This window comes from Pseudophryne corroboree (genome assembly GCF_028390025.1).
Source record: "Pseudophryne corroboree isolate aPseCor3 chromosome 7 unlocalized genomic scaffold, aPseCor3.hap2 SUPER_7_unloc_6, whole genome shotgun sequence".
In the NCBI taxonomy this organism is placed as follows: Eukaryota; Metazoa; Chordata; class Amphibia; order Anura; family Myobatrachidae; genus Pseudophryne; species Pseudophryne corroboree.
Genome location: NW_026967615.1, coordinates 729,372 through 756,252, shown reverse-complemented (window position 1 = coordinate 756,252; position 26,881 = coordinate 729,372). Strand labels below are relative to the sequence as shown.

At 45.3% G+C, this 26,881-nt stretch overlaps 17 non-coding genes across 17 annotated transcripts; 6 read left to right on the top strand and 11 right to left on the bottom strand.

The window, feature by feature from the left end:
• Nucleotides 1–5,562: 5,562 nt before the first annotated feature.
• Nucleotides 5,563–5,636, top strand: TRNAS-ACU (transfer RNA serine (anticodon ACU)). The gene has a single exon. It is a non-coding gene; the product is annotated as a tRNA-Ser (tRNA).
• Nucleotides 5,637–14,339: 8,703 nt separating this feature from the next.
• On the bottom strand, nt 14,340–14,503 carry LOC134986897 (U1 spliceosomal RNA). Its single transcript, XR_010192666.1, has one exon. It is a non-coding gene; the product is annotated as a U1 spliceosomal RNA (small nuclear RNA).
• Nucleotides 14,504–15,177: 674 nt separating this feature from the next.
• Nucleotides 15,178–15,340, bottom strand: LOC134987022 (U1 spliceosomal RNA). The gene has a single exon (XR_010192778.1). It is a non-coding gene; the product is annotated as a U1 spliceosomal RNA (small nuclear RNA).
• A 152-nt stretch (nt 15,341–15,492) lies between these two features.
• Nucleotides 15,493–15,656, bottom strand: LOC134986839 (U1 spliceosomal RNA). Its single transcript, XR_010192612.1, has one exon. It is a non-coding gene; the product is annotated as a U1 spliceosomal RNA (small nuclear RNA).
• Nucleotides 15,657–16,329: 673 nt separating this feature from the next.
• LOC134986972 (U1 spliceosomal RNA) lies at nt 16,330–16,492 on the bottom strand. Its single transcript, XR_010192733.1, has one exon. It is a non-coding gene; the product is annotated as a U1 spliceosomal RNA (small nuclear RNA).
• Nucleotides 16,493–16,644: 152 nt separating this feature from the next.
• LOC134986870 (U1 spliceosomal RNA) lies at nt 16,645–16,808 on the bottom strand. The gene has a single exon (XR_010192641.1). It is a non-coding gene; the product is annotated as a U1 spliceosomal RNA (small nuclear RNA).
• A 675-nt stretch (nt 16,809–17,483) lies between these two features.
• Nucleotides 17,484–17,646, bottom strand: LOC134986960 (U1 spliceosomal RNA). Its single transcript, XR_010192724.1, has one exon. It is a non-coding gene; the product is annotated as a U1 spliceosomal RNA (small nuclear RNA).
• Nucleotides 17,647–17,798: 152 nt separating this feature from the next.
• On the bottom strand, nt 17,799–17,962 carry LOC134986838 (U1 spliceosomal RNA). Its single transcript, XR_010192611.1, has one exon. It is a non-coding gene; the product is annotated as a U1 spliceosomal RNA (small nuclear RNA).
• A 674-nt stretch (nt 17,963–18,636) lies between these two features.
• On the bottom strand, nt 18,637–18,799 carry LOC134987002 (U1 spliceosomal RNA). Its single transcript, XR_010192760.1, has one exon. It is a non-coding gene; the product is annotated as a U1 spliceosomal RNA (small nuclear RNA).
• Nucleotides 18,800–18,951: 152 nt separating this feature from the next.
• LOC134987052 (U1 spliceosomal RNA) lies at nt 18,952–19,115 on the bottom strand. The gene has a single exon (XR_010192804.1). It is a non-coding gene; the product is annotated as a U1 spliceosomal RNA (small nuclear RNA).
• A 661-nt stretch (nt 19,116–19,776) lies between these two features.
• On the bottom strand, nt 19,777–19,939 carry LOC134987007 (U1 spliceosomal RNA). The gene has a single exon (XR_010192764.1). It is a non-coding gene; the product is annotated as a U1 spliceosomal RNA (small nuclear RNA).
• Nucleotides 19,940–20,091: 152 nt separating this feature from the next.
• LOC134987051 (U1 spliceosomal RNA) lies at nt 20,092–20,255 on the bottom strand. Its single transcript, XR_010192803.1, has one exon. It is a non-coding gene; the product is annotated as a U1 spliceosomal RNA (small nuclear RNA).
• Nucleotides 20,256–21,057: 802 nt separating this feature from the next.
• Nucleotides 21,058–21,220, top strand: LOC134986936 (U1 spliceosomal RNA). Its single transcript, XR_010192704.1, has one exon. It is a non-coding gene; the product is annotated as a U1 spliceosomal RNA (small nuclear RNA).
• A 671-nt stretch (nt 21,221–21,891) lies between these two features.
• On the top strand, nt 21,892–22,055 carry LOC134987050 (U1 spliceosomal RNA). The gene has a single exon (XR_010192802.1). It is a non-coding gene; the product is annotated as a U1 spliceosomal RNA (small nuclear RNA).
• Nucleotides 22,056–22,207: 152 nt separating this feature from the next.
• On the top strand, nt 22,208–22,370 carry LOC134986965 (U1 spliceosomal RNA). The gene has a single exon (XR_010192728.1). It is a non-coding gene; the product is annotated as a U1 spliceosomal RNA (small nuclear RNA).
• Nucleotides 22,371–23,041: 671 nt separating this feature from the next.
• LOC134986913 (U1 spliceosomal RNA) lies at nt 23,042–23,205 on the top strand. The gene has a single exon (XR_010192681.1). It is a non-coding gene; the product is annotated as a U1 spliceosomal RNA (small nuclear RNA).
• A 152-nt stretch (nt 23,206–23,357) lies between these two features.
• Nucleotides 23,358–23,520, top strand: LOC134987013 (U1 spliceosomal RNA). Its single transcript, XR_010192769.1, has one exon. It is a non-coding gene; the product is annotated as a U1 spliceosomal RNA (small nuclear RNA).
• Nucleotides 23,521–26,881: the final 3,361 nt, after the last annotated feature.

Genomic DNA, 26,881 nt, shown 5'->3' with positions numbered 1-26,881 from the left:
GGATAAAGGAGATTTCATGGTTTTGGTAGACATAAAGGATGCCTACTTACATGTTCCCATTTAGCCACTGCATCAAGCTACCTGAGGTTTGCAATTCATGATTGTCATTACCAATTTCAGACGTTGCCGTTTGGTCTGTCCACGGCTCCGAGGATTTTCACCAGGGTGATGGCGGAAATAATGGTTCTCCTTCGCAAGCAAGGAGTCACAATTATCCCGTACTTGGATGATCTCCTGATAAAGGCGAGATCCAGGTACCAGTTGGTGCAAAACATCTACTCTCCCTGACAGTTCTTTAACAACATGGTTGGCTCCTAAACTTGCCAAAATCGCAGTTGGTCCTAATGACGCGGTTGTTGTTTTTGGGAGTGATACTGGACACAAAAGAGGTTTTCTTCTAGTGGAATGGCTCTGGAGATCCAGAGTCTGGTCAAACAAATTCTGAAACCAGCAAGAGTGTTAATCCATCAATGCATTCGGTTGCTGGGGAAGATGGTTGCGGCTTACGAGGCCATTCAGTTTGGCAGGCTCCATGCCAGAGTGTTCCAGTGGGACCTGTTGGACAAGTGGTCCGGATCCCACCTACACATGCACCGGAGGATAATCCTGTCTTCCAAGACCAGAATCTCACTCCATTGGTGGCTGCACAGTTCTCACCACCTAGAGGGGCGATGGTTTGGGATCTAGGACGGGATCCTAGGGACCACGGATGCAACCCTCCGAGGCTGGGGAGCAGTCACACAGGGGGAAAACATCCAAGGAAGATGGTCAAGTCAGGAAAGTTGTCTCCACATAAATGTTCTGGAGTTAAGGGCCATTTAATAACTGCAGACACAGTACGCACTGGGACGGGTGCCCAGCATCCTCTACGGACTAAGAGAAAAGGATTTACCAGTAGGTATTAAAATCCTATTTTCTCTAAAGTCCTAGAGGATGCTGGGGATTCCGTAAGGACAATGGGGATAGACGGGCTCCGCAGGAGACATGGGCACTTTAAGAAAGACTTTAGTTCTGGGTGTGCACTGGCTCCTCCCTCTATGCCCCTCCTCCAGATCTCAGTTTGATACTGTGCCCAGTGGAGACTGGGTGCTTTTCAGGAGCTCTCCTGAGCTTTCTGACAGAAAGTATTTTGTTAGGTTTTTAATTTTCAGGGAGCACTGCTGGCAACAGACTCCCTCATCGAGGGACTGAGGGGAGAGAAGCAGCCCTACTCTCTGAGTTGCAAGGTCCTGCTTCTTAGGCTACTGGACACCATTAGCTCCAGAGGGATTGGTACGCAGGATCTCACCCTCGCCGTCCGTCCCAGAGCCGCGCCTCCGTCCCCCTCGCAGAGCCGGAAGATAGAAGCCGGGTGAGTATGAGAAGAAAAGAAGACTTCAGAGGCGGCAGAAAAACTTCATGATCTTCACTGAGGTAAAACACAGCACTGCAGCTGTGTGCCTTTGCTCCCATACACCTCACATACTCCGGTCACTGTAAGGGTGCAGGGCGCAGGGGGGGCGCCCTGGGCAGCAAAATAAACCTCTTTCGCAAAAATATAACATATATACAGCTGGGCACTGTATATATGTATGAGCCCCCACCAATTTTACAGTTTAAGCGGGACAGAAGCCCGCCTCCGAGGGGGCGGGGCTTCTCCCTCAGCACTCACCAGCGCCATTTTTTCTCCACAGCACCGCTGAGAGGAAGCTCCCCGGACTCTACCCTGCTTATACCACGTTAGACAAGAGGGTTGAAAAGAGGGGGGGGGGGGCACATAATTCGCAAATTACATACAGCAGCACTACTGGGCAAACATTAAGTTACTGTTTTATTCCTGGGTTATATAGCGCTGGGGTGTGTGCTGGCATACTCCCTCTCTGTCTCTCCAAAGGGCCTTGTGGGAAAACTGTCTTCAGAAAAAGCATTCCCTGTGTGTGTGGTGTGTCGGTACACGTGTGTCGACATGTCTGAGGAAGAAGGCTATATTAGAGAGGAGCGGGAGCAAATGAATGTGGTGTCTCCGCCGACAGCTGATTGGATGGATATGTGGAATGTTTTAAATGCTAGTGTAAACTCATTGCACAAAAGATTAGACAAGGCAGAAGCTTTGGGACAGTCAGGGTCTCAACCCATGCCTGATCCTATGTTGCAGGGACTGTCAGGGTCTCATAAGCGCCCACTATACCAGTTTGTTGACACAGATACCGACACGGATTCTGACTCCAGTGTCGATTACGATGATGCAAAGTTACAGCCAAAATTGGCAAAATCCATTCGATTTATGATTATGGCAATAAAAGATGTTTTGCACATCACAGAGTAACCCCCTGTCGCTGACAAGAGGGTACATATGTACAAGGGAAAGAAGCCTGAGGTAACCTTTCCCCCCTCACACGAGCTGAACGAGTTATGTGAAAAAGCTTGGAAATCTCCAGATAAAAGACTGCAGATTTCCAAAAGGATTCTTATGGCGTATCCTTTCCCTTCAACGGATAGGTTACGATGGGAATCCTCCCGTGGATAACACGCTTATCCAAGAAGGTAGCCCTCCCGTCCCAGGATACGGCTACCCTCAAAGAGTGTGCTGACCGCAAACAGGAGATTACCCTAATGTGAAAACAAGGTGATATCTAATTAGCACACAGGTAAGGAATTAAGAAAATCTTTATTTAAGGGTGAAGATGTTTCTCACAAAATCGTTGCCCCAATGCATCATTGAAATTCAAGCTGGAAAGATGATTTTAATATATCACTTGTACATTTTGTATTGCTCTTCTGGTGACAATGTAGTTTGTTTTTGTCAATTACCATTTTAATAATAGGGTAAAGAAAATTAAGTGGATTTTTTAAAGAAAACAATACTGTCAATATACTATTAAAACAAATTAAAATGGTAAAAGTTATTGTACTTTAAGTAAAAATAAAAGAGCTAAAATATCAATCCCAGTTTTGGATTACTTTAATTAACAAAAAAAAATGCATATAGCAGAGGATAGTTTCAATCTGCCTACCGCTGGGTTATGGGCCCAGCATGCTTCCATTGCTGTACTCTGCTGCACATGTAAGTGCAAGAGATCCTGAAGCACTCACTCATCATGGGAAAGTACCAATGTGTTTCTTTGTTGGTTGATGGAAGAAACATCTTACAAAAACTCTCCAGATTATAGACTTTTTAAAGTTTTTCTAGGAAACGTTTTAGATGAATGCTTATTAGCCTTTGTCAGTATGGACTTTTGCAAAGTGTCTCTGTGGCGCAATCAGTTAGTGTGCACGGCTATTAACCAAAAGGTTGGTGGTTCAATCCCACCCAGGGACGTAATTGACCTTGTTATCAGATTTTGGTGATCTTTAAGTAGACAAGTCAAAATTTCAAACCCCCTGTTCTGGTGTAGGGTACCTGGCCTTCTCTGATGTAATCAGAGTTAGATTTGATTCAGTGATTTTATAAAAACAGCTAGGAAGCACAATTTAGCAAGTGGGTTGCAGAGAAAAAGAAATATGCTGGCAAAAAAAATCCAATTGAGTGATTAAACAGCTCTTAATTTTCTGGCTTTATTTTTATGCTAACAAATTTGTTCTCTGAAAAGTGTCCACAAAGCCAAGTCTCTGATTAACACCTTTGTAAGGATGGTTTTTAACCTATTACTAAATTAAACTTGCTTCATTGGAAAGGCAGCAAGATGCATCCTCATTTCAATGTCTACTGAAATAATACAGGTTGACACCAGGAAACATTAACGCCACTGCATCCTTGCTGCTTTCTCATGTGGAAGTCTGTTTAATGTGAAAACAAGGTGATATCTAATTAGCACACAGGTAAGGAATTAAGAAAATCTTTATTTAAGGGTGAAAATGTTTCTCACAAAATCGTTGCCCCAATGCATCATTGAAATTCAAGCTGGAAAGATGATTTTAATATATCACTTGTACATTTTGTATTGCTCTTCTGGTGACAATGTAGTTTGTTTTTGTCAATTACCATTTTAATAATAGGGTAAAGAAAATTAAGTGGATTTTTAAAGGAAAACAATACTTTCAATATACTATTAAAACAAATTAAAATGGTAAAAGTTATTGTACTTTAATGAAAAATAAAAGAGTAAAAATATCAATCCCAGTTTTGGATTACTTTAATTAACAAAAAAAATGCATATAGCAGAGGATATTTTTAATCTGCCTACCTCTGGGTTATGGGCCCAGCATGCTTCCATTGCAGTACTCTGCTGCACATGTAAGTGCAAGAGATCCTGAAGCACTCACTCATCATGGGAAAGTACCAATGTGTTTCTTCGTTGGTGAATGGAAGAAACATCTTACAAAAACTCTCCAGATTATTGACTTTTTAAAGTTTTTCTAGGAAACGTTTTAGATGAATGCTTATTAGCCTTTGTCAGTATGTACTTTTGCAAAGTGTCTCTGTGGTGCAATCAGTTAGTGTGTACGGCTATAAACCAAAAGGTTGGTGGTTCAATCCCACCCAGGGACGTAATTGACATTGTTATCAGATTTTGGTGATCTTTAAGTAGACAAGTCAAAATTTCAAACCCCCTCTTATGGTGTAGGGTACCTGGCCTTCTCTGATGTAATCAGAGTTAGATTTGATTCAGTGATTTTATAAAAACAGCTAGGAAGCACAATTTAGCAGTGGGTTGCAGAGAAAAAGAAATATGCTGGCAAAAAAATCCAATTGAGTGATTAAACAGCTCTTAATTTTCTGGCTTTATTTTTATGCTAACAAATTTGTTCTCTGAAAAGTGTCCACAAAGCCAAGTCTCTGATTAACACCTTTGTAGGGATGGTTTTTCACCTATTACTAAATTAAATTTGCTTCATTGGAAAGGCAGCAAGATGCATCCTCATTTCAATGTCTACTGAAAAAATACGGGTTGACACCAGGAAACATTAACGCCACTGCATCCTTGCTGCTTTCTCATGTGGAAGTCTGTTTAATGTGAAAACAAGGTGATATCTAATTAGCACACAGGTAAGGAATTAAGAAAATCTTTATTTAAGGGTGAAGATGTTTCTCACAAAATCGTTGCCCCAATGCATCATTGAAATTCAAGCTGGAAAGATGATTTTAATATATCACTTGTACATTTTGTATTGCTCTTCTGGTGACAATGTAGTTTGTTTTTGTCAATTACCCTTTTAATAATAGGGTAAAGAAAATTAAGTGGATTTTTTAAAGAAAACTATACTGTCAATATACTATTAAAACAAATTAAAATGGTAAAAGTTATTGTACTTTAAGTAAAAATAAAAGAGCAAAAATATCAATCCCAGTTTTAATTACTTAAGTTAACAAAAAAAATGCATATAGCAAAGGATAGTTTCAATCTGCCTACCTCTGGGTTATGGGCCCAGCATGCTTCCATTGCAGTACTCTGCTGCACATGTAAGTGCAAGAGATCCTGAAGCACTCACTCATCATGGGAAAGTACCAATGTGTTTCTTCGTTGGTGAATGGAAGAAACATCTTACAAAAACTCTCCAGATTATTGACTTTTTAAAGTTTTTCTAGGAAACGTTCTAGATGTATGCTTATTAGCCTTTGTCAGTATGTACTTTTTACAAAGTGTCTCTGTGGCGCAATCGGTTAGTGTGTCTGGCTACTAACCAAAAGGTTGGTGGTTCAATCCCACCCAGTGACGTAATTGAACTTGTTATCAGATTTTGGTGATCTTTAAGTAGACAAGTCAAAATTTCAAACCCCCTCTTATGGTGTAGGGTACCTGGCCTTCTCTGATGTAATCAGAGTTAGATTTGATTCAGTGATTTTATAAAAACAGCTAGGAAGCACAATTTAGCAGTGGGTTGCAGAGAAAAAGAAATATGCTGGCAAAAAAAATCCAATTGAGTGATTAAACAGCTCTTCATTTTCTGGCTTTATTTTTATGCTAACAAATTTGTTCTCTGAAAAGTGTCCACAAAGCCAAGTCTCTGATTAACACCTTTGTAGGGATGGTTTTTCACCTATTACTAAATTAAACTTGCTTCATTGGAAAGGCAGCAAGATGCATCCTCATTTCAATGTCTACTGAAATAATACAGGTTGACACAAGGAAACATTAACACCACTGCATCCTTGCTGCTTTCTCATGTAGAAGTCTGTTTAATGTGAAAACAAGGTGATATCTAATTAGCACACAGGTAAGGAATTAAGAAAATCTTTATTTAAGGGTGAAGATGTTTCTCACAAAATCGTTGCCCCAATGCATCATTGAAATTCAAGCTGGAAAGATGATTTTAATATATCACTTGTACATTTTGTATTGCTCTTCTGGTGACAATGTAGTTTGTTTTTGTCAATTACCCTTTTAATAATAGGGTAAAGAAAATTAAGTGGATTTTTTAAAGAAAACTATACTGTCAATATACTATTAAAACAAATTAAAATGGTAAAAGTTATTGTACTTCAAGTAAAAATAAAAGAGCAAAAATATCAATCCCAGTTTTGATTACTTAAATTAACAAAAAAAATGCATATAGCAAAGGATAGTTTCAATCTGCATACCTCTGGGTTATGGGCCCAGCATGCTTCCATTGCAGTACTCTGCTGCACATGTAAGTGCAAGAGATCCTGAAGCACTCACTCATCATGGGAAAGTACCAATGTGTTTCTTCGTTGGTTGATGGAAGAAACATTTTACAAAAACTCTCCAGATTATTGACTTTTTAAAGTTTTTCTAGGAAACGTTCTAAATGTATGCTTATTAGCCTTTGTCAGTATGTACTTTTTGCGAAGTGTCTCTGTGGCGCAATCGGTTAGTGTGTACGGCTACTAACCAAAAGGTTGGTGGTTCAATCCCACCCAGGGACGTAATTGACATTGTTATCAGATTTTGGTGATCTTTAAGTAGACAAGTCAAAATTTCAAACCCCCTGTTATGGTGTAGGGTACCTGGCCTTTTCTGATGTAATCAGAGTTAGATTTGATTCAGTGATTTAATAAAAACAGCTAGGAAGCACAATTTAGCAGTGGGTTGCAGAGAAAAAGAAATATGCTGGCAAAAAAAATCCAATTGAGTGATTAAACAGCTCTTCATTTTCTGGCTTTATTTTTATGCTAACAAATTTGTTCTCTGAAAAGTGTCCACAAAGCCAAGTCTCTGATTAACACCTTTGTAGGGATGGTTTTTCACCTATTACTAAATTAAACTTGCTTCATTGGAAAGGCAGCAAGATGCATCCTCATTTCAATGTCTACTGAAATAATACAGGTTGACACAAGGAAACATTAACGCCACTGCATCCTTGCTGCTTTCTCATGTAGAAGTCTGTTTAATGTGAAAACAAGGTGATATCTAATTAGCACACAGGTAAGGAATTAAGAAAATCTTTATTTAAGGGTGAAGATGTTTCTCACAAAATCGTTGCCCCAATGCATCATTGAAATTCAAGCTGGAAAGATGATTTTAATATATCACTTGTACATTTTGTATTGCTCTTCTGGTGACAATGTAGTTTGTTTTTGTCAACTCAGTTGTAGGGGCTGAGATGTACCGGAACCTGGGAGGTTGTATCAGACCCCTGGACATGTAAGTAACATGAATAATAACTGCCCGAAGGCGTGACCACGACAACTTGGATAAAAGTCAATGATGTTTATTATGACAACTCCGCAACACAGCAGCAGTAAAAGAAAACGTAAAAGTCAGCAAAGAATAAATACAGTTCCTGGGTACTACAGGATGGCAGGAGCCACAGGGCACTGGTAGTGTGAGATAGTTCTTATGATCTTCTAGATGGAAAGTCCTTACCAGGCCCGACTGTAGCAATGGAGATAACCCAGGATTGTGCCAGCTGGTGTTCCAGGAAAAGCTGGGTTGCTGAAGATAAAACAGCTGCTGTGGATACTGGCTGGAACCAGACTGTTGTTAGCACGGAGTGGATACTGGCTGGAACCAGTTAAATAATAAATGAACTTGGGAGCGATGAAATATGAACTGAAATGCAGAACTTGAGAGCGGAGAAATAATAATACCGGTGGAGAGTGGTAAAGTGTAGAAAGGACACCGGCCCTTTAAGGGAAGCTGTACTCTGCTGGAAGCTGAGCTGGAAGCAGGTAATGTTGTAGCTGGAAACAGATGAATCCACAATGGATTGGAGAGTCAGGCTACACCGCAGGTGGAATGCTGGTGCGGGTCTCTATGGTGGAAGTCTTGAGACAGGAGCTGGAACCTGGAAGACAATCACAGGAGAGAGACAAACAGGAACTAGGTTTGACAACCAAAGCACTGACGCCTTCCTTGCTCAGGCACAGTGTATTTATACCTGCAGCAAGGAAGGGATTGGCTAGGCAATTATGCAGATTAACAATACTGAGAACAGATTGGTGGAAATGATCAGCTGACAGAATCCAAGATGGCTGCGCCCATGCAGACACTTGGAGGGAAGTTTGGTTTGTAATCCATGTGGTAATGAAAACAGTAATGGCGGCGCCGGCCACCGGAGACAGGAGGCGCCAGGCTGACAGATGCACATCCAACCACGCGGACACAGCGGAGGCCGCGGCGGACGTAATCGCCACTCAGACACTCTGCATGCAGAAGTTCAGGGACGGCGGCGGAGGCCGCGGGAGACGCCATGCCAGGTGTAATATGGCGTTTACTGTGACAGCGTCCCAGAGTGACAGGAGAGGATACAGGAATGTACACATCAGGATAACAGATGGAATCCGGTCCTGGAGCGCTGAGCCAGCCTTAGGAGGCATCTGATGGGTAAGAAATGGCGTCCAGATACCCGGATCGTGACAGCACCCCCCCCTTTAGGAGTGGCCCCAGGACACTTCTTTGGCTTTTGAGGAAACTTGGAATGGAATCTCTGGACCAAGGCAGGAGCATGGACATCAGAAGCATTGGTCCATGAACGTTCCTCAGGACCATAACCTTTCCAGTCAATAAGATATTGTAGTTGACCGTAACGGTGACGTGAGTCCAGGATCTTGGCCACTTCATACTCAACGCCTCGTTGAGTTTGGACTTTCGGAGTTGGAGGAAGTGAGGAATGAAACCGATTCAAGATCAGCGGTTTCAACAGGGAAACATGGAATGTCCTGGGTATTTTTAAGAAGGGAGGCAACTGGAGTCTGTAAGCAACAGGATTGATGACTTGTTCAATCTTGAAAGGACCGATATAGCGAGGTGCAAACTTCATACTGGGAACTCTTAACCTCAAATTCTTCGTGGATAACCATACCCGATCACCCACCTTGAGAGCAGGAACTGCTCGACGCTTCTTATCCGCAAACTTCTTGTACCTGAACGATGCCTTGAGCAGAGCTGATCGTACGCTCTTCCAGATATTGGCAAACTGATGCAAGGTGATATCCACTGCGGGGACAGAAGTTGCTGGAAGCGGTTGGAACTCAGGGACTTTAGGGTGGAATCCAAAGTTAGTGAAGAATGGTGTTGAAGTAGATGAAGAATGATACTGGTTGTTATGACAGAACTCGGCCCAGGGAAGTAATTGAACCCAGTCATCTTGAGAGGAGGACACATAGATGCGGAGGAAGGCCTCCAAGTCCTGATTCACCCTCTCGGTTTGACCATTGGTCTGAGGATGGTAAGCCGTGGAAAACTTTAGCTTGACTTGGAGGACTTGACATAAACTTCGCAAGAATTTGGCTGTGAATTGAACTCCTCGATCTGAGATAATTTCTTCAGGAAGACCGTGGAGTCGGAAGATCTCTTGTATGAATACTTGAGCCAACTTGGAAGCTGACGGAAGACTGGTGAGAGGAATGAAGTGTGCCATCTTGGTGAACCGGTCAACTACCACCCAGATGGTATTGAACTTGTTGCACATGGGTAAGTCTGTAATGAAATCCATCGACAAGTGGGTCCATGGTCGACAGGGAACGGATAGTGGAACCAGTTGCCCCGCAGGCGACTGGCGGGATACTTTATGTTGGGCACACTTTGGGCAAGATGCAATAAACTCCAAGACGTCCTTTTTCAGAGTTGGCCACCAATAGGACCTAGAGATAAACTCCAGGGTTTTTTGGATACCTGTATGTCCGGCAAAACGGGAAGCATGGGCCCAATGCATGAGCTTCTTCCTTAGCATCGGCTTTACAAAACTTTTCCCTGATGGGGGCGTAGAGTCCATCCCTACCGTGGAGAATGCCAACGGATTTATAATAGGATGCTTGTCTGAAGACTCTGACTCATTTTCTTGCTCCCATGAGCGGGAAAGGGCATCGGCCTTGCGATTCTGAGAGCCCGGACAGAACTGGAGTTTAAAGTCGAACCTGGAAAAGAAAAGTGCCCATCTGGCTTGACGAGGGTTGAGACATTGTGCGCCCTTCAGGTATAAAAGGTTCTTGTGGTCTGTAAGTATGGTGATTGAATGAGAAGCTCCCTCCAACAGATACCTCCACTCTTCTAGAGCGAGCTTGATGGCTAGCAACTCCTGGTCGCCAATGGCATAGTTGCGCTCAGCTGGGGAGAACTTCCGGGAGAAGAAACTGCAAGGGTGTAAATGGCCATCTTTAGCCCTCTGAGATAACACCGCTCCTACTCCAACGGAGGAGGCATCCACCTCTAAGATGAAAGGAGAGTCGATGTCAGGCTGTTTCAGAACAGGCGCAGAGATGAACCTTTGTTTTAAAAGATGAAATGCTTGCATGGCTTCTTCAGACCACTTGGACGGGTTAGCACCCTTCTTAGTGAAAGCAGTAATAGGCGCCACAATGGTGGAAAAGTCTCGTATAAACTTTCGGTAATAGTTGGCGAACCCTAAGAACCTCTGGACCCCTTTGAGGGTTAAGGGTACCGGCCAATTTTGGATTGCTTGTAGTTTCTCAGGATCCATCTCTAGTCCGGAACCGGACACAATGTACCCTAGAAACGGAATGGACTTGACTTCAAAGACGCATTTTTCTAATTTGCAATAGAGATGATTGACACGGAGACGGGACAGAACCTCTTTAACCCAAAAACGATGTTCCTCTAAATCGTTGGCAAAAATGAGGATATCGTCTAGATAGACCACGACATGACGGTATAGAATGTCTCTGAAGATCTCATTGACAAAATGCTGGAAGACAGCTGGAGCATTGCTCAATCCGAAGGGCATGACGAGGTACTCATAATGTCCGTCACGGGTGTTAAAGGCGGTCTTCCACTCGTCACCCTCACGGATCCGGATGAGATTGTATGCACCTCGCAAGTCCAGCTTTGTAAAGATGGTAGCTCCGCTAACTCTGTCAAAGAGCTCAGTAATCAGGGGTAAAGGATAACGGTTCTTGATGGTAATGTCGTTCAAACCTCTGTAGTCGATGCACGGCCGCAGACCACCATCTTTCTTTTTTACAAAAAAGAAGCCTGCGCCGGCTGGAGAAGAAGAAGGTCGAATGAACCCCTTTGCTAGGTTCTCTTTAATATATTCCTCCATAGAATGCGTCTCAGGCAGAGACAACGGATAAGTTCGGCCTCGAGGTGGGACCTTCCCTGGAACGAGATCAATCGGACAGTCCCATTCTCTATGAGGAGGAAGGATATCAGCAGAAGCTTTACTGAACACATCCGTGAAATCTTGATATGGAGGAGGTGGAACATCAGACGACCTGGGGGAGGAAGAACAGACAGGCAATACTTTAAACAAACATGTCTCAGCACAGGAGGAACCCCATGCCAGGATTTGCGTAGTCGTCCAATCAATTGTAGGATTGTGAAGACGGAGCCATGGAAGGCCCAGGACCACAGGATGTGTGGCTCTTGGAATCACTAAAAAAGAAATAAGTTCGGAATGAAGAACTCCCACTCTCAGACGAACTGGTAGAGTCCTTAAAGAAATAACTGCATCAAAAATTTTGCTGCCATCCACGGCAGTTAAAGAAATGGACGAAGGAAGTCTCTCGGTGGGTAGGGACCACCGTTTAACATAGGCTTCGGTAATAAAGTTCCCAGCTGCTCCGGAATCAAGGAGGGCAATGACGTTCCGATAACGTTGAGCAACTTGAAGCGAGACTGGGAGATTACAATCTTGAGGAGATGGAGAGGAGATCATTACTCCTAGCCGGCCCTCTCCTTGGCGAGCTAGGATTTGGAGTTTCCCGGACGTTTGGGACAGGCATTAATGGTGTGAGACGGAGCTGCACAATAGAGACAGAGAAACTCGGAGAGACGTCTTCGGCGCTCAGCAGGAGTTAAACGGGAACAGCCAAGTTGCATGGGCTCATCTTTAGATGGTGACAGTTGACGAGGAGGAGGAGCAGAAGATTTTGGAGCAGATGATCTTCCACGCTCAGTTGCTCTCTCTCTGAAACGTAAATCAACTTTCGTGCAGAGTGAGATTAGCTCATCTAACTTAGAAGGTAAGTCTCTGGTAGCTAACTCATCTTTAATACGCTCAGATAAGCCATGCCAGAATGCAGCATACAGGGCCTCGTCGTTCCATGCCAGTTCGGATGCCAGGATCTGGAACTGTATCAGATATTGTCCTACAGTACGTGACCCCTGGCGTAAACGGAGAATCTCGGATGAAGCTGAGGTTACCCGGCCTGGCTCGTCGAAGATGCGCCTGAATGTTGACACGAAGGCAGTGTAGGAAGATAGCAGGGTGTCGGACCTCTCCCATAACGGTGATGCCCAATCAAGGGCTGAGCCACTGAGAAGAGAAATAATGTAGGCAATTTTTGTACGGTCACTGGGAAAATTGCCAGGTTGTAGCTCAAACTGAATCTCACACTGGTTGAGAAATCCCCTGCAGAATCTTGGAGATCCGTCAAATTTTGCTGGCGTTGGAAGATGAAGACGTGGAGCAGAAATGGGTAAGGTGGGTGGGGTTATAGCTGGAGTCACTGTGGTTGACGCACCAGACGCGCCTGATCCACGGAGAGTTGTCTGAATCCCATCCAGCCGAGTAGAGAGATCCTGGAGACAGCGGATGATGTGGCCCTGTGCAGCCTCCTGATGTTCTAGTCGGGCTGCCAGTTCTTGCATCGGCCTGGCCGCTTGATCCTGGTCTCCGGCTGGATTCATTAGGTCAGTGCTTACTGTCACAACTGAGGGCCTGAGCTGACGGGAGGCAGCCTCAGTTGTAGGGGCTGAGATGTACCGGAACCTGGGAGGTTGTATCAGACCCCTGGACATGTAAGTAACATGAATAATAACTGCCCGAAGGCGTGACCACGACAACTTGGATAAAAGTCAATGATGTTTATTATGACAACTCCGCAACACAGCAGCAGTAAAAGAAAACGTAAAAGTCAGCAAAGAATAAATACAGTTCCTGGGTACTACAGGATGGCAGGAGCCACAGGGCACTGGTAGTGTGAGATAGTTCTTATGATCTTCTAGATGGAAAGTCCTTACCAGGCCCGACTGTAGCAATGGAGATAACCCAGGATTGTGCCAGCTGGTGTTCCAGGAAAAGCTGGGTTGCTGAAGATAAAACAGCTGCTGTGGATACTGGCTGGAACCAGACTGTTGTTAGCACGGAGTGGATACTGGCTGGAACCAGTTAAATAATAAATGAACTTGGGAGCGATGAAATATGAACTGAAATGCAGAACTTGAGAGCGGAGAAATAATAATACCGGTGGAGAGTGGTAAAGTGTAGAAAGGACACCGGCCCTTTAAGGGAAGCTGTACTCTGCTGGAAGCAGGTAATGTTGTAGCTGGAAACAGATGAATCCACAATGGATTGGAGAGTCAGGCTACACCGCAGGTGGAATGCTGGTGCGGGTCTCTATGGTGGAAGTCTTGAGACAGGAGCTGGAACCTGGAAGACAATCACAGGAGAGAGACAAACAGGAACTAGGTTTGACAACCAAAGCACTGACGCCTTCCTTGCTCAGGCACAGTGTATTTATACCTGCAGCAAGGAAGGGACTGGCTAGGCAATTATGCAGATTAACAATACTGAGAACAGATTGGTGGAAATGATCAGCTGACAGAATCCAAGATGGCTGCGCCCATGCAGACACTTGGAGGGAAGTTTGGTTTGTAATCCATGTGGTAATGAAAACAGTAATGGCGGCGCCGGCCACCGGAGACAGGAGGCGCCAGGCTGACAGATGCACATCCAACCACGCGGACACAGCGGAGGCCGTGGCTGACGTAATCGCCACTCAGACACTCTGCATGCAGAAGTTCAGGGACGGCGGCGGAGGCCGCGGGAGACGCCATGCCAGGTGTAATATGGCGTTTACTGTGACAGCGTCCCAGAGTGACAGGAGAGGATACAGGAATGTACACATCAGGATAACAGATGGAATCCGGTCCTGGAGCGCTGAGCCAGCCTTAGGAGGCATCTGATGGGTAAGAAATGGCGTCCAGATACCCGGATCGTGACAAAGGCTAGAGGAAGATCTGAGACAAAGAAATTTGACTTTTACCAGAGCTGACCAGAGGAAAGCACAAACACAGTCCCCCACTACCACAAATAATGCAGTCAAGTTTCCCACATTTGGGGAAATCACAGGGGTCAGCATACCCAGAATGCAATGAATGAACCTCACCCTGGGAGAAAAATCTTCATGACCATGGTATCTCCTAGGCAAAATAAGTATGATTTGGGATAGGGCTGGGGAGGGCCGCTGCTCAGGCATATCTCTGTCAAGTAAAGGAGATTCAACTGAGGCAGCACAAGGGAACTCTCATCTGGGGACAACAACTGCAGGGAGAACACATATTTTCAAATGAACATGGGAGGGCAGAAGGCTGCCTAATACTGAAGCACCCCCAAACAACAAACCAAATGCAACAACTAGTACAAGCATTCCTGGGGGAAGGTCTGCAGAAGACGGATTTGCATACAGTGATGTCATCCAAGCAGTGGGCCAAAGTTGGCTGGAACCCTCATCTGCATATGAAAAGAAAAAAGGGGTATGCAGGGCATGGCGGCCTTTTGCGGCGCTTGGATGACCCTTAGTTCGCATTAAACACCCCCACCCTCCTTCGGTGTGGGGCTCATGTTGGCAATGCCCCAGCCCCTGAAGCATTCAAGCTGATTTCTTGCAGCAGCTTGGCACTGTAACAGCTCCAGAGCTGCTCTGTAAGGCAAGTAAAAGGGTGTGGGCCCTGCAGCACTGCCTGTAGTTTGCAATGTGCATTGGAAGGCCCAAAGTCAGCAGACAGGAGGAGAAGTCAGGATAGTGCACAAGGGTATAGAATGGAGGGGCTCAAAAAAAAAGAAGTGGAAACAGACAGCAAACTAGGCTGGAGAGTGACCTGAGACAAAGAGATCTGAATTATATGAAAGCCGACCAGTGGAAATACAAATTATGCAGTCAAGTTTCCCACATTTGGGGAAATCACAGGAGCAGCACACCCAGAGAGCAATGGGTGAGCCTTGCCCTGGGAGAAGCACCTCCATGATCATAGTATCTCACCTGGCAGGTAAGTAGGAGTTGGGCTAGAGCTGGGGAGGGTCGCTGCTCAAGCACCCCCCTGTCAAGTGAAGGAGATCCAACTGAGGCAGCACAAGGGATCTCTCGAAAGAAGAACAAGGCTAGAGGAAGATCTGAGACAAAGAAATCTGACTTTTACCAGAGCTGACCAGAGGAAAACACAAACACAGTCCCCCACTACCACAAATAATGCAGTCGAGTTTCCCACATTTGGGGAAATCACAGGGGTCAGCATACCCAGAATGCAATGAATGAACCTCACCCTGGGAGAACAATCTTCATGACCATGGTATCTCCTATGCAAAATAAGTATGATTGGGATAGGGCTGGGGAGGGCCGCTGCTCAGGCACATCTCTGTCAAGTAAAGGAGATTCAACAGAGGCAGCACAAGGGAACTCTCATCTGGGGACAACAACTGCAGGGAGAACACATATTTTCAAATGAACATGGGAGGGCAGAAGGCTGCCTAATACTGAAGCACCCCCAAACAACAAACCAAATGCAACAACTAGTACAAGCATTCCTGGGGGAAGGTCTGCAGAAGACGGATTTGCATACAGTGATGTCATCCAAGCAGTGGGCCAAAGTTGGCTGGAACCCTCATCTGCATATGAAAAGAGAAAAGGGGTATGCAGGGCATGGCGGCCTTTTGCGGTGCTTCGATGACCCTTAGTTCGCATTAAACACTCCCACCCTCCTTCGGTGTGGGGCTCATGTTGGCAATGCCCCAGCCCCTGAAGCATTCAAGCTGATTTCTTGCAGCAGCTTGGCACTGTAACAGCTCCAGAGCTGCTCTGTAAGGCAAGTAAAAGGGTGTGGGCCCTGCAGCACTACCTGTAGTTCGCATTGTGCGTTGGAAGGCACAAAGTAAGCAGACAGGAGGAGAAGTCAGGATAGTGCACAAGGGTATAGAAGGGAGGGGCTCAAAAAAAAAGAAGTGGAAACAGACAGCAAACTAGGCTGGAGAGAGACCTGAGACAAAGAGATCTGAATTATATGAAAGCCGACCAGTGGAAACACAAATTATGCAGTTAAGTGTCCCACATTAGGGGAAATTGCAGGAGCAGCACACCCAGAGTGCAATGGGTGAGCCTTGCCCTGGGAGAAGTACCTTCCTGATCATAGTATCTCACCTGGCAGGTAAGTAGGAGTTGGGCTAGAGCTGGGGAGGGTCACTGCTCGGGCACCCCCCTGTCAAGTGAAGGAGATCCAACTGAGGCAGCACAAGGGTACTCTCGAAAGAAGAACAAGGCTAGAGGAAGATCTGAGACAAAGAAATCTGACTTTTACCAGAGCTGACCAGAGGAAAGCACAAACACAGTCCCCCACTACCACAAATAATGCAGTCAAGTTTCCCACATTTGGGGAAATCACAGGGGTCAGCATACCCAGAATGCAATGAATGAACCTCACCCTGGGAGTACAATCTTCATGACCATGGTATCTCCTATGCAAAATAAGTATGATTTGGGATAGGGCTGGGGAGGGCCGCTGCTCAGGCATATCTCTGTCAAGTAAAGGAGATTCAACTGAGGCAGCACAAGGGAACTCTCATCTGGGGACAACAACTGCAGGGAGAACACTTATTTTCAAATGAACATGGGAGAGCAGAAGGGTGCCTAATACTGAAGCACCCCCAAACAACAAACCAAATGCAACAACTAGTACAAGCATTCCTGGGGGAAGGTCTGCAGAAGACGGATTTGCATACAGTGATGTCATCCAAGCAGTGGGCCAAAGTTGGCTGAAACCCTCATCTGCATATGAAAAGAGAATAGGGGTATGCAGGGCATGGCGGCCTTTTGCGGCGCTTGGATGACCCTTAGTTCGCATTAAACACCCCCACCCTCCTTCGGTGTGGGGCTCATATTGGCAATGCCCCAGCCCCTGAAGCATTCAAGCTGATTTCTTGCAGCAGCTTGGCACTGTAACAGCTCCAGAGCTGCTCTGTAAGGCAAGTAAAAGGGTGTGGGCCCTGCAGCACTGCCTGTAATTTGCATTGTGCATTGGAAGGCCCAAAGTAAGCAGACAGGAGGAGAAGTCAGGATAGCGCACAAGGGTATAGAAGGGAGGGGCTAAAAAAAAAAAGAAGTGGAAGCAGACAGCAAACTAGGCTGGAGAGAGACCTGAGACAAAGAGATCTGAATTATATGAAAGCCGACCAGTGGAAATACAAATTATGCAGTCAAGTTTCCCACATTTGGGGAAATCACAGGGGCAGCACACCCAGAGTGCAATGGGTGAGCCTTGCCCTGGGAGAAGCACCTTCATGATCATAGTATCTCACCTGGCAGGTAAGTAGGAGTTGGGCTAGAGCTGGGGAGGGTCGCTGCTCAAGCACCCCCATGTCAAGTGAAGGAGATCCAACTGAGGCAGCACAAGGGAACTCTCGAAAGAAGAACAAGGCTAGAGGAAGATCTGAGACAAAGAAATCTGACTTTTACCAGAGCTGACCAGAGGAAAACACAAACACAGTCCCCCACTACCACAAATAATGCAGTCGAGTTTCCCACATTTGGGGAAATCACAGGGGTCAGCATACCCAGAATGCAATGAATGAACCTCACCCTGGGAGAACAATCTTCATGACCATGGTATCTCCTATGCAAAATAAGTATGATTTGGGATAGGGCTGGGGAGGGACGCTGCTCAGGCATATCTCTGTCAAGTAAAGGAGATTCAACAGAGGCAGCACAAGGGAACTCTCATCTGGGGACAACAACTGCAGGGAGAACACATATTTTCAAATGAACATGGGAGGGCAGAAGGCTGCCTAATACTGAAGCACCCCCAAACAACAAACCAAATGCAACAACTAGTACAAGCATTCCTGGGGGAAGGTCTGCAGAAGACGGATTTGCATACAGTGATGTCATCCAAGCAGTGGGCCAAAGTTGGCTGGAACCCTCATCTGCATATGAAAAGAGAAAAGGGGTATGCAGGGCATGGCGGCCTTTTGCGGTGCTTGGATGACCCTTAGTTTGCATTAAACACCCCCACCCTCCTTCGGTGTGGGGCTCATGTTGGCAATGCCCCAGCCCCTGAAGCATTCAAGCTGATTTCTTGCAGCAGCTTGGCACTGTAACAGCTCCAGAGCTGCTCTGTAAGGCAAGTAAAAGGGTGTGGGCCCTGCAGCACTACCTGTAGTTCGCATTGTGCGTTGGAAGGCACAAAGTAAGCAGACAGGAGGAGAAGTCAGGATAGTGCACAAGGGTATAGAAGGGAGGGGCTCAAAAAAAAAGAAGTGGAAACAGACAGCAAACTAGGCTGGAGAGAGACCTGAGACAAAGAGATCTGAATTATATGAAAGCCGACCAGTGGAAACACAAATTATGCGGTTAAGTGTCCCACATTTGGGGAAATCGCAGGAGCAGCACACCCAGAGTGCAATGGGTGAGCCTTGCCCTGGGAGAAGTACCTTCCTGATCATAGTATCTCACCTGGCAGGTAAGTAGGAGTTGGGCTAGAGCTGGGGAGGGTCGCTGCTCGGGCACCCCCCTGTCAAGTGAAGGAGATCCAACTGAGGCAGCACAAGGGAACTCTCGAAAGAAGAACAAGGCTAGAGGAAGATCTGAGACAAAGAAATCTGACTTTTACCAGAGCTGACCAGAGGAAAGCACAAACACAGTCCCCCACTACCACAAATAATGCAGTCGAGTTTCCCACATTTGGGGAAATCACAGGGGTCAGCATACCCAGAATGCAATGAATGAACCTCACCCTGGGAGAACAATCTTCATGACCATGGTATCTCCTATGCAAAATAAGTATGATTTGGGATAGGGCTGGGGAGGGCCGCTGCTCAGGCATATCTCTGTCAAGTAAAGGAGATTCAACTGAGGCAGCACAAGGGAACTCTCATCTGGGGACAACAACTGCAGGGAGAACACTTATTTTCAAATGAACATGGGAGAGCAGAAGGCTGCCTAATACTGAAGCACCCCCAAACAACAAACCAAATGCAACAACTAGTACAAGCATTCCTGGGGGAAGGTCTGCAGAAGACGGATTTGCATACAGTGATGTCATCCAAGCAGTGGGCCAAAGTTGGCTGGAACCCTCATCTGCATATGAAAAGAGAATAGGGGTATGCAGGGCATGGCGGCCTTTTGCGGCGCTTGGATGACCCCTAGTTCGCATTAAACACCTCCACCCTCCTTCGGTGTGGGGCTATGCCCCAGCCCCTGAAGCATTCAAGCTGATTTCTTGCAGCAGCTGGGCACTGTAACAGCTCCAGAGCTGCTCTGTAAGGCAAGTTAAAGGGTGTGGGCCCTGCAGCACTACCTGTAGTTTGCATTGTGCGTTGGAAGGCACAAAGTAAGCAGACGGGAGAAGTCAGGATAGTGCGCTAGGGCATAGAAGGGAGCAACTCAAGAAAAGAGAAGTGGAAACAGACAGCAAACTAGGCTGGAGAGAGACCTGAGACAAAGAGATCTGAATTATACGAGAGCCGACCAGGGGAAACACAAATTATGCAGTCAAGTGTCCAACATTTGGGGAAACCGCAGGAGCAGCACACCCAGAGTGCAATGGGTGAGCCTTGCCCTGGGAGAAGCACATTCATGATCATAGTATCTCACCTGGCAGGTAAGTAGGAGTTGGGCTAGAGCTGGGGAGGGTCGCTGCTCAGGCACCCCCCTGTCAAGTGAAGGATATCCAACTGAGGCAGCACATGGAAACTCTCGAAAGAAGAACAAGGCTAGAGGAAGATCTGAGACAAATAAATCTGACTTTTACCAGAGCTGACCAGAGGAAAGCACAAACACAGTCCCCCACTACCACAAATAATGCAGTCGAGTTTCCCACATTTGGGGAAATCACAGGGGTCAGCATACCCAGAATGCAATGAATGAACCTCACCCTGGGAGAACAATCTTCATGACCATGGTATCTCCTATGCAAAATAAGTATGATTTGGGATAGGGCTGGGGAGGGCCGCTGCTCAGGCACATCTCTGTCAAGAATTTATAAAGTCTATACATATATATAACCAAATGTCAATATATATATATAGAACCCAGCGCTCCTATCAAAACTTATCTATTTCACCAATTTGTTGCTTATTTAATCTTTATACATCTATTAATTTTCACCATATATTATAAAATGCTGCTCCCATAGGTAGTACTGTTCTACCAATAATAAACCAAATTTTAAAGATAATCACATTTGTTATAAAGGGAGCGCAAAAAATAAAATATACAAGCTCTTTATTTAAAAAAAATATATATAGACAGAAGAAACCCACATTCAATAAAATACAATGGAGTCAACATATATAGGCACCACTATCCATATCTAAATGTAATCAGGATCTATTTCATATTGCCCTTGATGACAACGGAATGTTTATTAAAGTGTCCAAAAAATCCTCCTGGATACAGCTGTTGTAATTTATTCGTTACTTTCCAATTGTAATTGATACATTAAATTCCTTCTTGTGGATGAACAGCAACAGTTGTAACCAACGCCTCTTATTTACTGCAGTTAAAGTTCATATGTAACTCACGTGAGTAATGAAAGAAAACAGGGGGAGAGCGCTGTGATGGTTCTTTCCTCTGGTCAGCTCTGGTAAAAGTCAGATTTATTTGTCTCAGATCTTCTTCTAGCCTTGTTCTTCTTTCGAGAGTTTCCTTGTGCTGCCTCGGTTGGATCTCCTTCACTTGACAGGGGGGTGCCCGAGCAGCGACCCTCCCCAGCTCTAGCCCAACTCCTACTTACCTGCCAGGTGAGATACTATGATCATGAAGGTGCTTCTCCCAGGGCAAGGCTCACCCATTGCACTCTGGGTGTGCTGCTCCTGTGATTTCCCCAAATGTGGGAAACTTGACTGCATAATTTGTGTTTCCCCTGGTCGGCTCTCGTTTAATTCAGATCTCTTTGTCTCAGGTCTCTCTCCAGCCTAGTTTGCTGTCTGTTTCCACTTCTCTTTTCTTGAGCCGCTCCCTTCTATGCCCTTGCGCACTATCCTGACTTCTCCCGTCTGCTTAATTTGTGCCTTCCAACGCACAATGCGAACTACAGGTAGTGCTGCAGGGCCCACACCCTTTTACTTGCCTTACAGAGCAGCTCTGGAGCTGTTACAGTGCCCAGCTGCTGCAAGAAATCAGCTTGAATGCTTCAGGGGCTGGGGCATAGCCAACATGAGCCCCACACCGAAGGAGGGTGGAGGTGTTTAATGCGAACTAGTGGTCATCCAAGCGCCGCAAAAGGCCGCCATGCCCTGCACGCCCCTTTTCTCTTTTCATATGCAGACGAGGGTTGAAGCCAACTTTGACTCACTGCTTGGATGACATCACCATATGCAAATCCATCTGCTGCAGGCCTTCCCCCAGGAATGCTTGCACTAGTTGTTGCATTTGGTTTGTTGTTTGGGGGTGCTTCAGTATTAGGCAGCCTTCTGCCCTCCCATGTTCATCTGAAAATATGTATTCTCCCTGGAGTTGTTGTCCCCAGATGAGAGTTCCCTTGTGCTGCCTCAGTTGAATCTCCTTTACTTGACAGAGATGTGCCTGAGCAGCGGCCCTCCCCAGCCCTATCCCAAATCATACTTATTTTGCATAGGAGATACCATGGTCATGAAGATTGTTCTCCCAGGGTGAGGTTCATTCATTGCATTCTGGGTATGCTGACCCCTGTGATTTCCCCAAATGTGGGAAACTCGACTGCATTATTTGTGGTAGTGGGGGACTGTGTTTGTGCTTTCCTCTGGTCAGCTCTGGTAAAAGTCAGATTTATTTGTCTCAGATTTTCCTCTAGCCTTGTTCTTCTTTCGAGAGTTCCCTTGTGCTGCCTCAGTTGGATCTCCTTCACTTGACAGGGGGGTGCCCGAGCAGCGACCCTCCCCAGCTCTAGCCCAACTCCTACTTACCTGCCAGGTGAAATACTATGATCATGAAGGTGCTTCTCCCAGGGCAAGGCTCACCCATTGCACTCTGGGTGTGCTGCTCCTGTGATTTCCCCAAATGTGGGAAACTTGACTGCATAATTTGTGTTTCCCCTGGTCGGCTCTCGTATAATTCAGATCTCTTTGTCTCAGGTCTCTCTCCAGCCTAGTTTGCTGTCTGTTTCCACTTCTCTTTTCTTGAGCTGCTCCCTTCTATGCCCTTGCGCACTATCCTGACTTCTCCCGTCTGCTTACTTTGTGCCTTCCAACGCACAATGCAAACTACAGGTAGTGCTGCAGGGCCCACGCCCTTTTACTTGCCTTACAGAGTAGCTCTGGAGCTGTTACAGTGCCCAGCTGCTGCAAGAAATCAGCTTGAATGCTTCAGGGGCTGGGGCATAGCCAACATGAGCCCCACACCGAAGGAGGGTGGAGGTGTTTAATGCGAGCTAGGGGTCATCCAAGCGCCGCAAAAGGCCGCCATGCCCTGCACGCCCCTTTTCTCTTTTCATATGCAGACGAGGGTTGAAGCCATCTTTGACCCACTGCTTGGATGACATCACCATATGCAAATCCATCTGCTGCAGGACTTCCCCCAGGAATGCTTGCACTAGTTGTTGCATTTGGTTTGTTGTTTGGGGGTGCTTCAGTATTAAGCAGCCTTCTGCCCTCCCATGTTCATCTGAAAATATGTGTTCTCCCTGCAGTTGTTGTCCCCAGATGAGAGTTCCCCTGTGCTGCCTCAGTTGAATCTCCTTTACTTGACAGAGATGTGCCTGAGCAGCGGCCCTCCCCAGCCCTATCCCAAATCATACTTATTTTGCATAGGAGATACCATGGTCATGAAGATTGATCTCCCAGGGTGAGGTTCATTCATTGCATTCTGGGTATGCGGACCCCTATAATTTCCCCAAATGTGGGAAAGTCGACTGCATTATTTGTGGTAGTGGAGGACTGTGTTTGTGCTTTCCTCTGGTCAGCTCTGGTAAAAGTCAGATTTCTTTGTCTTAGATCTTCCTCTAGCCTTGTTCTTCTTTCGAGAGTTCCCTTGTGCTGCCTCAGTTGGATCTCCTTCACTTGACAGGGGGATGCCCGAGCAGCGACCCTCCCCAGCTCTAGACCAACTCCTACTTACCTGCCAGGTGAGATACTATGATCAGGAAGGTGCTTCTCCCAGGGCAAGGCTCACCCATTGCACTCTTGGTGTGCTGCTCCTGTGATTTCCCAAAATGTGGGACACTTGACTGCATAATTTGTGTTTCCTCTGGTCGGCTCTCGTATAATTCAGATCTCTTTGTATCAGGTCTCTCTCCAGCCTAGTTTGCTGTCTGTTTCCACTTCTCTTTTCTTGAGCCGTTCCCTTCTATGCCCTTGCGCATTATCCTGACTTCTCCCGTCTGCTTACTTTGTGCCTTCCAACGCACAATGCGAACTACAGGTAGTGCTGCAGGGCCCACACCCTTTTACTTGCCTTAAAGAGCAGCTCTGGAGCTGTTACAGTGCCCAGCTGCTGCAAGAAATCAGCTTGAATGCTTCAGGGGCTGGGGCATGGCCAACATGAGCCCTACACCGAAGGAGGGTGGGGGTGTTTAATGCGAACTAGGGGTCATCCAAGCGCCGCAAAAGGCCGCCATGCCCTGCATAACCCTTTTCTCTTTTCATATGCAGATGAGGGTTCCAGCCAACTTTGGCCCACTGCTTGGATGACATCACTGTATGCAAATCCGTCTTCTGCAGACCTTCCCCAGGAATGCTTGTACTAGTTGTTGCATTTGGTTTGTTGTTTGGGGGTGCTTCAGTATTAGGCAGCCTTCTGCCCTCCCATGTTCATCTGAAAATATGTGTTCTCCCTGCAGTTGTTGTCCCCAGATGAGAGTTCCCTTGTGCTGCCTCAGTTGAATCTCCTTTACTTGACAGAGATGTGCCTGAGCAGCAGCCCTCCCCAGCCCTATCCCAAATCATACTTATTTTTCATAGGAGATACCATGGTCATGAAGATTGATCTCCCAGGGTGAGGATCATTCATTGCATTCTGGGTATGCTGACCCATATGATTTCCCCAAATGTGGGAAACTCGACTGCATTATTGACCATGGTATCTCCTATGCAAAATAAGTATGATTTGGGATAGGGCTGGGGAGGGCCGCTGCTCAGGCATATCTCTGTCAAGTAAAGGAGATTCAACTGAGGCAGCACAAGGGAACTCTCATCTGGGGACAACAACTGCAGGGAGAACACATATTTTCAGATGAACATGGGAGGGCAGAAGGCTGCCCAATACTGAAGCACCTTCAAACAACAAACCAAATGCAACAACTAGTGCAAGCATTCCTGGGGGAAGGCCTGCAGCAGATGGATTTGCATATGGTGATGTCATCCAAGCAGTGGGTCAAAGTTGGCTTCAACCCTCGTCTGCATATGAAAAGAGAAAAGGGGTGTGCAGGGCATGGCGGCCTTTTGCGGGAGCAAATGAATGTGGTGTCTCCGCCGACAGCTGATTGGATGGATATGTGGAATGTTTTAAATGCTAGTGTAAACTCATTGCACAAAAGATTAGACAAGGCAGAAGCTTTGGGACAGTCAGGGTCTCAACCCATGCCTGATCCTATGTTGCAGGGACTGTCAGGGTCTCATAAGCGCCCACTATACCAGTTTGTTGACACAGATACCGACACGGATTCTGACTCCAGTGTCGATTACGATGATGCAAAGTTACAGCCAAAATTGGCAAAATCCATTCGATTTATGATTATGGCAATAAAAGATGTTTTGCACATCACAGAGTAACCCCCTGTCGCTGACAAGAGGGTACATATGTACAAGGGAAAGAAGCCTGAGGTAACCTTTCCCCCCTCACACGAGCTGAACGAGTTATGTGAAAAAGCTTGGAAATCTCCAGATAAAAGACTGCAGATTTCCAAAAGGATTCTTATGGCGTATCCTTTCCCACCAACGGATAGGTTACGATGGGAATCCTCCCGTGGATAACACGCTTATCCAAGAAGGTAGCCCTCCCGTCCCAGGATACGGCTACCCTCAAAGTGTGTGCTGACCGCAAACAGGAGATTACCCTAATGTGAAAACAAGGTGATATCTAATTAGCACACAGGTAAGGAATTAAGAAAATCTTTATTTAAGGGTGAAGATGTTTCTCACAAAATCGTTGCCCCAATGCATCATTGAAATTCAAGCTGGAAAGATGATTTTAATATATCACTTGTACATTTTGTATTGCTCTTCTGGTGACAATGTAGTTTGTTTTTGTCAATTACCATTTTAATAATAGGGTAAAGAAAATTAAGTGGATTTTTTAAAGAAAACAATACTGTCAATATACTATTAAAACAAATTAAAATGGTAAAAGTTATTGTACTTTAAGTAAAAATAAAAGAGCTAAAATATCAATCCCAGTTTTGGATTACTTTAATTAACAAAAAAAAATGCATATAGCAGAGGATAGTTTCAATCTGCCTACCGCTGGGTTATGGGCCCAGCATGCTTCCACTGCTGTACTCTGCTGCACATGTAAGTGCAAGAGATCCTGAAGCACTCACTCATCATGGGAAAGTACCAATGTGTTTCTTCGTTGGTTGATGGAAGAAACATCTTACAAAAACTCTCCAGATTATTGACTTTTTAAAGTTTTTCTAGGAAACGTTTTAGATGAATGCTTATTAGCCTTTGTCAGTATGTACTTTTGCAAAGTGTCTCTGTGGCGCAATCAGTTAGTGTGTACGGCTATAAACCAAAAGGTTGGTGGTTCAATCCCACCCAGGGACGTAATTGACATTGTTATCAGATTTTGGTGATCTTTAAGTAGACAAGTCAAAATTTCAAACCCCCTCTTATGGTGTAGGGTACCTGGCCTTCTCTGATGTAATCAGAGTTAGATTTGATTCAGTGATTTTATAAAAACAGCTAGGAAGCACAATTTAGCAGTGGGTTGCAGAGAAAAAGAAATATGCTGGCAAAAAAATCCAATTGAGTGATTAAACAGCTCTTAATTTTCTGGCTTTATTTTTATGCTAACATATTTGTTCTCTGAAAAGTGTCCACAAAGCCAAGTCTCTGATTAACACCTTTGTAGGGATGGTTTTTCACCTATTACTAAATTAAATTTGCTTCATTGGAAAGGCAGCAAGATGCATCCTCATTTCAATGTCTACTGAAAAAATACGGGTTGACACCAGGAAACATTAACGCCACTGCATCCTTGCTGCTTTCTCATGTGGAAGTCTGTTTAATGTGAAAACAAGGTGATATCTAATTAGCACACAGGTAAGGAATTAAGAAAATCTTTATTTAAGGGTGAAGATGTTTCTCACAAAATCGTTGCCCCAATGCATCATTGAAATTCAAGCTGGAAAGATGATTTTAATATATCACTTGTACATTTTGTATTGCTCTTCTGGTGACAATGTAGTTTGTTTTTGTCAATTACCCTTTTAATAATAGGGTAAAGAAAATTAAGTGGATTTTTTTAAAGAAAACTATACTGTCAATATACTATTAAAACAAATTAAAATGGTAAAAGTTATTGTACTTTAAGTAAAAATAAAAGAGCAAAAATATCAATCCCAGTTTTGATTACTTAAATTAACAAAAAAAAAATGCATATAGCAAAGGATAGTTTCAATCTGCCTACCTCTGG